The following is an 11,687-nucleotide window of genomic DNA, read 5'->3' as shown; positions in this document are numbered from 1 at the left end:
ACAAAAATTACAAAAAGAATAAAAAATTTAACCTACTACGTAACAAAAAATAAATATGCCTAAATAAATATGTAAATAAATAAAAATTTTAACATTGGGTAAGATACTTAAATAATTTTCAAAATATAAAAATTAAAAACGGAAAACCATTTCAGCTAGATAAAGAATTATAGAGGTAAAAGAACACTAAAAAAGAATTACTCCACCGTGACAGCTTTTCGGCTGCCGTGACCAGGATTCGAACCTGGGTTACTACGGCCACAACGTAGGGTCCTAACCACTAGACGATCACGGCTATCGGAGATATGACTGCGTCGCCGAAATTACCTAACGGGTTACAATGACAAAGTGAAGGTCCACCTTATCACTAGGTATTAGATGTCAAAGTCCATTGATTACGCAACTTTTTGCTTGATCAGCGACAGTTGATAAGCATTGTTAAAATAAGTGTTGCAATAAGTTTTTTGTTGCGCTGCAGACGAAATAATAGCAGTAGGTAAATTTGACAAGGCCTTCTAGTATGCTATCCATATGATAAAATTATAAATAAGTATGCGAAAGTGTGTCTGTCTGTCTGTTACCTCTTCACGCCCAAACCGCTAAACCAATTTTGCTGCAATTTGGTATGGAGATACTTGGAGTCCCGGGAAAGGACATAGGATACTTTTTATCCTGAAAAAATTAAGTTCCCGATAAACGAATTTTTGTGCAACTTAGTTGCGGCATCATCTAGTAATTTAGTAGATGTCGCCCACAACTCCGCTGGGCCAAAATTCTTTATCGCGCGGGAACCGTACCTTTTCCGGCATTAAGGATACTCCTATGTCCGTCCTTTCCCGGGACTCCAAGTATCTCTATACCCCGCCTTCTGCAACTCCGTTGCACAATGACTGGTAGTAAAATATTCCTCAAAATTCTAATTTTCCATCGGTTTTCTATGCAGCCGTAGTCTTTTTTCGAAACTGCGCCTATTTAGGTATGACTCTAATGGCAACGAAATAATATCTGTCCAATGTCCATTATAATATTACTAACATACATCAAATTAGATTTGGGGAAGGACTTTAGTTCGTGATTACTGCGGGGGTTGGCGGCAAAAAATGTTCCCGCCATCATTCCCGCTTCAGTGCCATGTGTGATACATCACGTGTAATGTGATTTGTAACGCCGCATTATTAATACAGTATGTTACAGTATATATTTTTTGCCTTTCTTCATATATTACTAAATAGTACGTACGCTTTCTAAATGCAAACATCATAGTAGTGTACCATCGAGGAAATTGGTTCCTAGGCAGTTGACAGACCAACGTCATTTGGTCGGGTCATGTCAATTTAATGTTAATTGTGACGTGGCTGGGTTTGACGTAACGCGACCAAACTATCCCCCATCCCCCCTCCATCTGCCTAGGAATCAACTTCCCTGATAGTACATACATATTACATCATCCTACTAATATTATAAGGGCGAAAGTTTGTTTGGATGTATGGATGTATGGATGTTTGTTACTCTTTCACGCAAAAACTACTATTAATACTTTGGCTCTACTAAATTATTCGCGTCTATGTCAGGAGGAACAACATTATGCCAAGTGTCAAAACCACGAGCCAATTAATCGCGGCATATTACGCCGTGCAGCTGGCATATTCAGTAGTAGCTACTGCTATTTAATTACCTACAGGTTTGATGTATGCATGCCACTTAAACATGCGAATTACGGATATTGTACATTTGAAAGGAATTTACAAGTGCATTGCATTTCATTTTTTAACACGTAATAAAATTTAATAAGTAACTATTCATTAAACATTGAATAAAATTATACATTTCGAAGCGAAGTGCATAATAAATTAATATTAAATACCTATATAATTGTGAGTTCGATAGAAATTTTGAAATACTGTCATCATAATATTATAATATTTATAATTAAGTATTTCTAATTCAACAGGTTCCTCTCGTAAGCCTTAGATATATGAGTATAACTTGTACTATTATCTATTCTGTGGTATAACCATGATTACATCCCAATCATGGGCAATCATAGACGAATGTCGAATATACATGTTCATAGTCTGTATAAATTGTCAAATGACCGACATGGACAAACCGCATTTTTGAATCCATACTAATTATTTAAATGTGAAAGTGTGTCTGTCTATGACCAGTCCTGCAGCCACGCCCAAACCACTCAGCCGATTTTTCTGAAATTTGGTATGGAGATACTTTGAGTCCCGGCCCCCGGGCAAGGACGTAGGATACTTATTATCCCGGAAAAATGTACGGTTCCCGCGCGATAAACGAATTTCGGTGCAACGGAATTGCGGACGTCATCTAGTTATCTATATTTTTTTAAGCTGCCTCTGCCATCAGAAGAAGATAGGAGGAGTAGTATACAGTTTCCCTCCCCATAAAAAGTTGTTGCGGGTCCCAAGACAGCTTTAGCGTGTCCCTCGGGCTGCCTGATAATCTTAATATCAAATTCGGGCTGCTTAATATCAAAGGGTTTTCGTGGTTCGCTATATAGTATTAACAATGAATTCAATACTTATGTTTCAAACTCTTTATTATGCTATATTACGTACAAAATGCTCTTAATATTTCATAATCATGCATTTAAGACTTTTGTGTTTCTTGAAGATTGATTTAGCCTGCCTTCTTTTCCGTACGTCAACGGCAGATGCCTTCATTTTTCCCCGACCTATTTCCACTAGAATCATATTGTTTCACTAGAATCAATCTCCCAGAAATCAAAACGTTTACCATTACATTTTACATTTTGTAATCAAGAAATATTTATTGATACCGAGATAATTAAATATATCAATAAGGTTTAACGTAAATTATTATATAAACTAAACATAAAGCTTACAATAGGTACCGCTGTCGATCCTGGCGACACAGGAGATACAGTTATAAGAATGTGTAGTGGACCAAAGTCAGATTAAAAAAAAATGCCACTGCCATTTGGCGATGAAATTACGCACTAATTTCTTTAAAAATAAATAAGATACAATACTTCGTAATGCACGCGAATTTCCAAGAAAGTCTCCAAGTTTCCGAGAGCCTTAATAATCCCCGAATCCCGGAAAATCCGCAAATCCCGCGTAGTCCGCTCACAGGAAAAATCGCTTGCTTTGTGTACTTTGATTTGTTGTTATTGAATAGGGATAACAATGCTAAGTGTCTGACAGGCAAAGGGTTACTTGCCAATTGTTTTTCTTTATAAAGATATATGGGAATCGAATGTATTTTGGTTCTGAAATTTATGCGGATTTACGAATATGAAAAATAATTTGAAAAAAATTAAATGCCATGTACAAATCAAATGAAGCCCGAGACAGACAGACGAATTTAGTTTTGACTCTTTACGTATAGAATAAAATATAAGAATGTTGTAACTTGTGTTTAGTAACATGCATTCTTCTTGGTCCCTAGATTGCAACCCTTATACAAAACTGCGCTAGGACTCGGGAGATGAGAAATCTACTCCCTACATTTTGAACCTTTTTGAAACTAGATCAAGTACGAAATAACCCGCTGTTCTTAGTTTCCGTTGCCAATATCATAGCTTCATTTGAAGACATTTGAAGACTGGTAACTAACAATTTCAAAACTGACGTTTGTTGCTTAATTGGAGGCTTTAGGACCGGGAAAATGATTTGAAATACAAAAATATGGATTCTATATAAGTACAGCTTAATATATTAGCTAGATGATGATGTATGCTTGTAGGTAAGTTACAACTTACAAGGTTTGTTTGTTGGGAAAAAATGAGTAATTTATATTGTTGTAAAAGTTGCTAGTTACCCACTTCGTCCACTCATGACTTCAATTAACAGAACGTCGAAAAACCCTTTGGAAGTCTACAAAAACGCTTTGAAATTTGAGCCGAATAGAAAATTTGAGAATAGTCTAGTTCGGTCTAAAATCCTGTTATTTACACGAGCCGGGAACAGGCGTTTACAGACCGCTCGGGTGGCTATGAGTAAGGTTTATTGAGGATTTTACGTGGGAACTTATACTGAATTACGAATTTTCTACAAAAGCTTTTTACGCTGGGATAATGGCCAAGAATCGTGATGGATAGTTGACAACGTGGTATGCGAAGCTATTTTAAAAGCTTTTATTTATTGATCCATCGTAGTTCAATAATTTGAATCATGAGATGTTCATAATTTATACAACTTTCAACACTCGACAAATTATAGATACTTAATTATGCCGGTGCCGCTAACAATACAATGTGCAATGTCAATATTTAATAATATAGGACTTGAAGTAACAATTCGTAAATTTCCAATAGTTGAATGTTTTACTAGTTACCTTTTGCAGTGTGTTTCACAATCTAAAAAATTATTCGGTTTCGCTCGGTCAACTTACACCTTCGGTTATTCCCAAAAGATTTTCTGCAAAAGCCGAAAGTCCCGTGGAAAGCCCAGACTTGTGGTCACCCTGCGCTATGCCAATATGTGCCCAGCTCGCTACGATTCTCGCATCTCCAAACAATTACAGTACATACAATTATCAGAACTGTACTTACGTTTTTATCACCGACCCTTCTGTTTGCTTCCTTTGAAAGGAAAAATGATGGATGGACTTATCACGACCTTGAGGATTTCGTGATATAAAATTTTGCACAGTGAGGGTGTCAAATAAATGCTTGAATGAATAGGTAACTGTGGATTCAATAATGGAAACTGATTCATAGAGTGATGATGGACCTACGTTATTCTGTAGATATGGTACCTACTTGACATAATATTACGACCAAATTAGGATCGCGATCTGCCCTAACATTAGTTTTTTAAGTCTACTTTCTTTCAGAAACTGCTGATGTAACTTACAGCAGTTTCTGAAATTTTGTAAGTGGTAAAACTACCGGTTTACTCAGCGCACATGCCTATCACAGTATATTTTTATGAGTGTGATATATTATAGTAAGACCACCTGTGAAGACCACCGATTTAAACAACACCTATACCTGTCACAGTATCGTAAGTATATATTTTCATGAGTGTGCAAATAAAACCTTCTCTTTCCTGTATTTTTAATGTTTTTATTCAGAAACTTAAGAGAATCAAAATGCTGTAAGCAATAAAAGAAAGGAGCGCAAATGAAATCTAGATGGTAATACATAAAATTGTCAATTGTTGAGTGCAGTTGTAATAACAGTTACCGGTTTAAAGTCTCGTTCGTTTAACTTCGCCGTAAACCGTTTTACAGCGCCGTAAAGCGGAGATGGCGGAAGTTCAAAATGGCATTTTTCAAATTTCGTATTTCCCATTCCGTAATTTTATATCAATCCGATCAATAAAGTGCAGGCATCGACAGGTTAGTAGTAAGTATATATTATGCTTCCGAAATATTTCACTTGTCGTTTACTTTAAATATTAAATCTAGTTAGTCCTTGATCCTCGTATTACTTAACTCCTAAATTTTCTCAACGTATAACCCTTCCCTGCCTACCTAGCATACGCCAACGAGATATCTCACTCTCGAGATAATTAAATTTTGACATTATGACACGAGGCGACCGACTCGACCAAACTCTATAAAAATGTGTTATTTCGATGATAGATCTACGCGAGACAAAATGTTTGTCATGCTAGGGTGAATAGAGATGAAGAGACAAACCATCAAACATCGAGAAAACATGTAGAGTGAGATATCTCGTTGGCGTATGCTAGGTAAGCTGAACTTCCACGAATACTTCAAGACGAACATTAGCCAAATCCGCCCCCGTATCTCATATCTTGCGAAAGCAATGCGTGGATTGTTGATCGCTATTTTTACGTGATCACTACCTAAGGTAGCGGTTCAGCCGTTCTCAAGTTTTAGAAAGACTAAATACATTTGAAATTCATTTGATTAGATGATATAATTTAAAAGAAACCGTGTTATACATATTTTACATAATATAATAATTTGATTTTTGGCAGCGGCTTTTCTTGAGCTAAAGTAAAAAACGAAAAGACACCCTAAGTATGGGCTCGCATCTTAAATTATAATATTTGAAGGGCGAGAGAGCGGAGGTAATCTACGATGGATTACCCTCTATCCCTCTTAAATTAAAATATAATTCGGCAATATCCCCCAACAGGAGAGTTTAGGAAAATTATAAAATAAAATATATTCAAGTTAGTTTTATATTCTGAAGGCTTTCTTGATTCCTGGGACTTGGTGCTACTAAAGGACACGAAGATATCATTTTTTTCTTCTTCTTCACTCGGAGTACTATATCTGATTTTTACCAAAATCGGTCAAGCAGTTTCAGACTCTCTGAAATATCCATACTCGACAATAATTCGCAATCCGAATGAAAAAAAGTAACGGGTAGTTAAGAAGTAGTTTATACGTGGGAGACCCATGCTTTGGCACGAATGGGCCGGCTCGACCGGAGAAATACCACGTTCTCACAGAAAACCGGCGTGAAACAGCGCTTGCGCTGTGTTTCGCCGAGTGAGTAAGTTTAACGGAGGCCCAATCCCCTACTCTTTCCTACCCCTCTTCCTACCCTCCCCTATTCCCTTTCCTTTCCTTCCCATCCCTACCCTCCCCTATTACCCTATTCCCTCTTAAAAGGCCGGCAGCGCACATGCAGCTCTTCTGATGCTGCGAGTGTCCATGGGCGACAGAAGTTGCTTTCCATCAGGTGACCCGTTTGCTCGTTTGCCCCCTTATTTCATAAAAAAAAAAGTAAGTAATTCACGGTGTAAAAAAATTGTCGTCAAAACTAAGGGTCAATTTAGATGAGAACGAGACGCGTAGATGCATTAATTCTTATTGAATTGACAGACTTCAAGACAGACTTCAAGACGTCATGTAAGACTGTCAATTCAGTACAGAAATGCATAATAACTACGCGTCGCGTTACGGTCTGATTTGACCCTAACACATACACTGAAACACACACATACACAGGCACTGAAACACAACGAGTGTTGAGTATACTTCGTTTTTAGGGTTCCGTAGTCAACAAGGAACCCTTATAGTTTCGGTCTGTCCGTCGGTCTGTAAGTCTGTTTGTCCGTCTGTCTATCTGTCTGTCCGTGGTTTTTCTCAGAGACTGTAAGACCTACAAAGCTGTAATTTGGCATGAATGCACATATTAATGATGGCGACAAAATGGTACATGAAATTTAAAAAATATATTTTTTATGGTACCTTCCCTACACATCAAGCGGGGATGATTTTTTTTGCGTCCACCCTATCGTGTGAGGTGTCGTTGGACAGGTTTTTTTTAAAATATTATGAGTATTCATAGATTATTTTACGATTTAGGTATCTGTTTGTGAAATATTAAGTTTTAAAAATCGTTAGAGTCCAGTGTACCCCCCACCCCCCCTTCTACCAGCTAAACGGTTGCTTCTGGAAATGTGAAAAAATTCACGGAAGTAGGAAATATGCTGAATTTAAAATAAAAACTATCACGGCTAAGTAAACTTCATAAGTTATAGAGTAATAGTCGATTAACTAAAAAAATGTATTACATTCAGGCGCTTTGCAAAAGAAGGGGCGGGCGGGCCGGTCCCAAACGATAGCACAAAGGGATTCCTTAGATATTACCAACGCACACGGTGGGAAAAAAGACCGCGCCGCAGGTGCCCGGCGGGCACGAGTGCTGCATGTCCGCGGCTGCCCGGCGTGGATCACACAAACCAGTTTAGGTTTGTGTGAGCCACGCCGGGCATGCAGCAACGCAGATGGCGTCTGCTAACTGCTTTGCGTACGCGGCGCGGGCAGCCGCAGACATCGACGGGTATACGCAGCGAAGTTGACCGGCCCGCCCCGCCCCGTCGTCGTCTGCACAGCGCCTCATTGACCATACAAAAAATAAAAATAAAAACTAGCGGTACTACGGAACTCTATATTGCGCGTGGCCCGACACGCACTTGGCCGGTTTTTTAAGGAAGTTTCATGACTAGAATAACATTTACTAAAATTAACTAAACACTGATCCCAGAACACAAGAAATTGCAACAAATTCCAGCCATTAAAGTATTTGCAAAGTTTAAAATTTCAATGCGCGTGGCCCGACACGCACTTGGCCAGTTTTTTAAGGAAATTTCATGACTAGAATAACATTTACTAAACTTAACTAAACACTGATCCCAGAACACAAGAAATTGCAACAAATTCCAGCCATTAAAGTATTTGCAAAGTTTAAAATTTCAATCGCTACGGACGGGACGCAACTTTTACAATTGCCTCGGGGGAGTCAACTCTTTGTTTTCTCGACCATAAGCCGGATGAAATCTTCTTGTTAGTATGTAACATACACAAGTACCGGTAAATTGGCTGTTTGATAATATGTATATAATGCTGTCCAAAAGGCTCTGTTGAAATAAAAATAATAAATAAAAAAGAGTGTTCTCTTCACGTATATTCTTCGAGTATTACAATTTAAAAACGTGTTGTTTTGTTCGTTTATTGCAGCTGAATATTTCCTTATGAAGCGTCTATGCGTGTTTTTTTGTTTCGTTTTAGAATATGCGATGAATCGACTTGAAAAATTTAAAAACAAAAAAACATGTACCTACTGTCTACTCCGGACTGTAACATATTTTATTATGATATTATTATGTTTTATGCAAATAAATATATAAAGAATTGAATTGAAATTGAATAAGGAGTACTAACCTAACTCTTTCAGCAAGTGGCTACTTTCGCAGTGAAAATTGAAATCTATTACGAGTATACAAGGGACACGTACTCACAGTTAAGTACATTTTGTTTTGTTACACCTGTATACAGGATGTAACAAAAATAAGTGACAATACTTTAGGATGTGTACGTGTTTCTTGTAGAGAGTTCACTGTGAAAGTAGCAGCCCTGAACGACCAACTTTTTTTTCACTTTTGTATGGGGAAAATCGTGACGCTCGGGCCCTTGCCCATACAAAAGTGAAAAAAAAATTCGTCTTTCAGCGCTGCTACTTTCACAGTGAACTCTCTACAAGGAACACGTACACACCCTAAAGTATTATCACTTATTTTTGTTATACACTGTATAAGTAGTCGTTGTATACCCATTCATATCTGAGGTTGTATTTATATTTCTGGGTCGTTGAATTTCTATGTAATATAATTATTTCGTACATTCGAATGTTTCCGATTATCCCGGTATAAAACCAATTGGTCGTATCTGGACAGAAATGGAAGAATTAACCCAAAAAGAGGCCATAAACAAATCTTTGTTCAAGGGCTATTTAGTTTAGGTGTAATTGGTCCCTAAGGGGAGCCCTTACGGTCATTGAACCCTTAGGGTTTACCCCAACGATTTGGCTTAGGGCATAATCTAGATTTATGATAAAAATTAATTTTGCGCCCAAAAATTATCATGTAAAAGGCCGCTAAGACACTAGACTCTAGAGAAATCACATTATGCAAGACGAGCTTATTTAGGCTGACTTTACCAACTCCATAATATAGATAAATCTACCATACTACTATTCTGTAAGATTTTGAAGCTTTATTTAATACTAGCTTTTGCCCGCGGCTTCACTCGCGTTAAGAAGTATACAATTTTTCATTTCCGATTTTATCCCCTTAGGGGTGGAATTTATCATAATCCTTTCTTAGGGGATGCCTACGTCATAACATCTACCTGCATACCAAATTTCAGTCCGATCCGTCCAGTGGTTTGGGCTGTGCGTTGATAGATCACTATGTCAGTCAGTCAGTCACCTTTGAGTTATATAATTATCGTATAACTCAAAGGTGATAAAGACTTGTATTCAATAACGTTAATTCCATTTTAAGCCAAGCCACAAAAATATACAATACTAAAATGAATAAAAACCGCACAAATTTTAAACCTCAGCTTACAAAAATACTGCGCTACAGCTACAGCATAAAATTATACAGTAGCCAGACTAGCCCAACTTCATAGGAAGTGAATTATGCGCAGTGCGGGCATGACACATTAGCACCACGCTATCAGATAACTTTAAAGAGCAAGACGACCCAGCATGTACTAGTAAAAGGCTGTCTCTCCCTTAATACAATAATAAGATAGTACAAATTATGTCAAGGGTGTCAAAAAGGGTGACCCGCTCTTTCCCAACGTCTTTACTTGTGTGAGCGATCCTTGGGCGGCGAGGAACATTGAAGTTGGCGGAAAACGGCTAACGAATCTCCATTTTGCTGACGACATTATCCTGGCCAGCGGTGGCGCAGGAGAGAGACAGATGGAAGTCTTTGGGGGAGGCCTTTAGGACAGTTTAGACTTATAATAATAAAAAAAAACAAATTACGCGACACAAAATAGGTACATATATTTTGTTTATGTATCCAGCACCTCCAATGTGCTTTGTATAGATGTAGTGTGTTTTAGGATCTTAAATGCCCAATGAGAGTATAAATTACGAATCTGCTCCGATGGTACTTACGTTAGATTTACTTCTCTTCCCCCGCATTGGGGGCGCTGATTACGCTTCAAATAGGCACAAAAAACGGTAGTCATTTCAAAGGGTGTCATAAGTCCAGCGTACTTGTATAATGGAGGTCAGTGGTCATATGAGAATGTTAACAGATACGTTATCAATTAGGATACCAATTTTTGTGCTGAATTTTAGCTTGAAAACATTGCAGTAATATGTCATAATATGAAACTTATCTCTTTGTTGAGCCCACAGCTCACGGCCGTATCTACGGGGGGCATCGTGGGGCAATGCCCTACCTTAAAATCATAATGCCCTACCTTAAAAATACCAAAAAACCCAAGAAAATCAATCAATTATGATTTTTTTTACTTCCGCCCTACCTGTAACCAATGCTGCCCTACCTCAAATCTGACTTTAGCTACAGCCCTGCCACAGCTGAGCGAAATTGACTTGAAATACTGCGCTACTCTACCGCATAATATTTATATTATACTACAGCTGCGATGAGTACTGAAACTTTTATAATAACGTTACCAAAACAAGTGAAATGTGGATTGGAATAAAGTATCGTTTTATTTTAATTTATCGTTAAATTGTTTACGAAGTTTCGTGTGCACTCGGAGGTGCACTATTGTGAAAGTTCAGCTTTCGAAGTTGTTGTTATCTACCGTGATATATAAGCTTAAAGTTTATTCATAATGATGCAAGCTTTCGGCAATTCCGAGCTTTCTTGAAATTTATTAACAGCTCTATCAAGTAAATCGCTGTAGGACGAAACAATTTTGAAATGGTGAGTTAATACCTGACTAGACGTCAGGGGCGTAGCGTACCTTGGCGGGGCCCCGTATAAAAATTTGTTTGGGGGCCCATAGGAAGGGTAAAGATTTCTCAAAAAAGAAAAAAACATATTTTGCATAAAATTAAAAGAAATATTTATTCATCATAATAATTACTTATCTATCTGTCACATTATTTAAAATCAATTCAAATTAAACATTAACTCTCCTTGCCCTTTTTCGGCAAACTGATTAAGTAATTAAATCATTCATAGCTGATGATAACTTTAGTTTTTCTAAAGTTTCTGCCTCTATGGGCAATAGTGACAGGTCTGACCGAAGTTCTTAAAATTTGAACGCACGCTTTACTCGGGAAAAAAGAAATAGTTTTTTTTACTTTTCTCTTTTCTGAAATTTAAAAAATTTGGGAAGTTATTATTAATTTTTGCTTACGCACCTTGGGGGGCCCTCGTAGGTCGGGGCCCCGTATAATTGATACGGCTGATACGGCGGTAGCTACGCCC

The 11,687-nt window shown here is 37.7% G+C and overlaps 1 non-coding gene across 1 annotated transcript; it reads right to left on the bottom strand.

Annotated features, from left to right (window-relative positions):
• Window positions 1-223: 223 nt before the first annotated feature.
• On the bottom strand, window positions 224-295 carry Trnah-gug. Its single transcript has one exon. It is a non-coding gene; the product is annotated as a tRNA-His (tRNA).
• Window positions 296-11,687: the final 11,392 nt, after the last annotated feature.

Source organism: Aricia agestis, chromosome 1 (genome assembly GCF_905147365.1).
Source record: "Aricia agestis chromosome 1, ilAriAges1.1, whole genome shotgun sequence".
Taxonomy (NCBI): Eukaryota; Metazoa; Arthropoda; class Insecta; order Lepidoptera; family Lycaenidae; genus Aricia; species Aricia agestis.
This window is presented reverse-complemented; position numbering and strand designations above follow the sequence as displayed.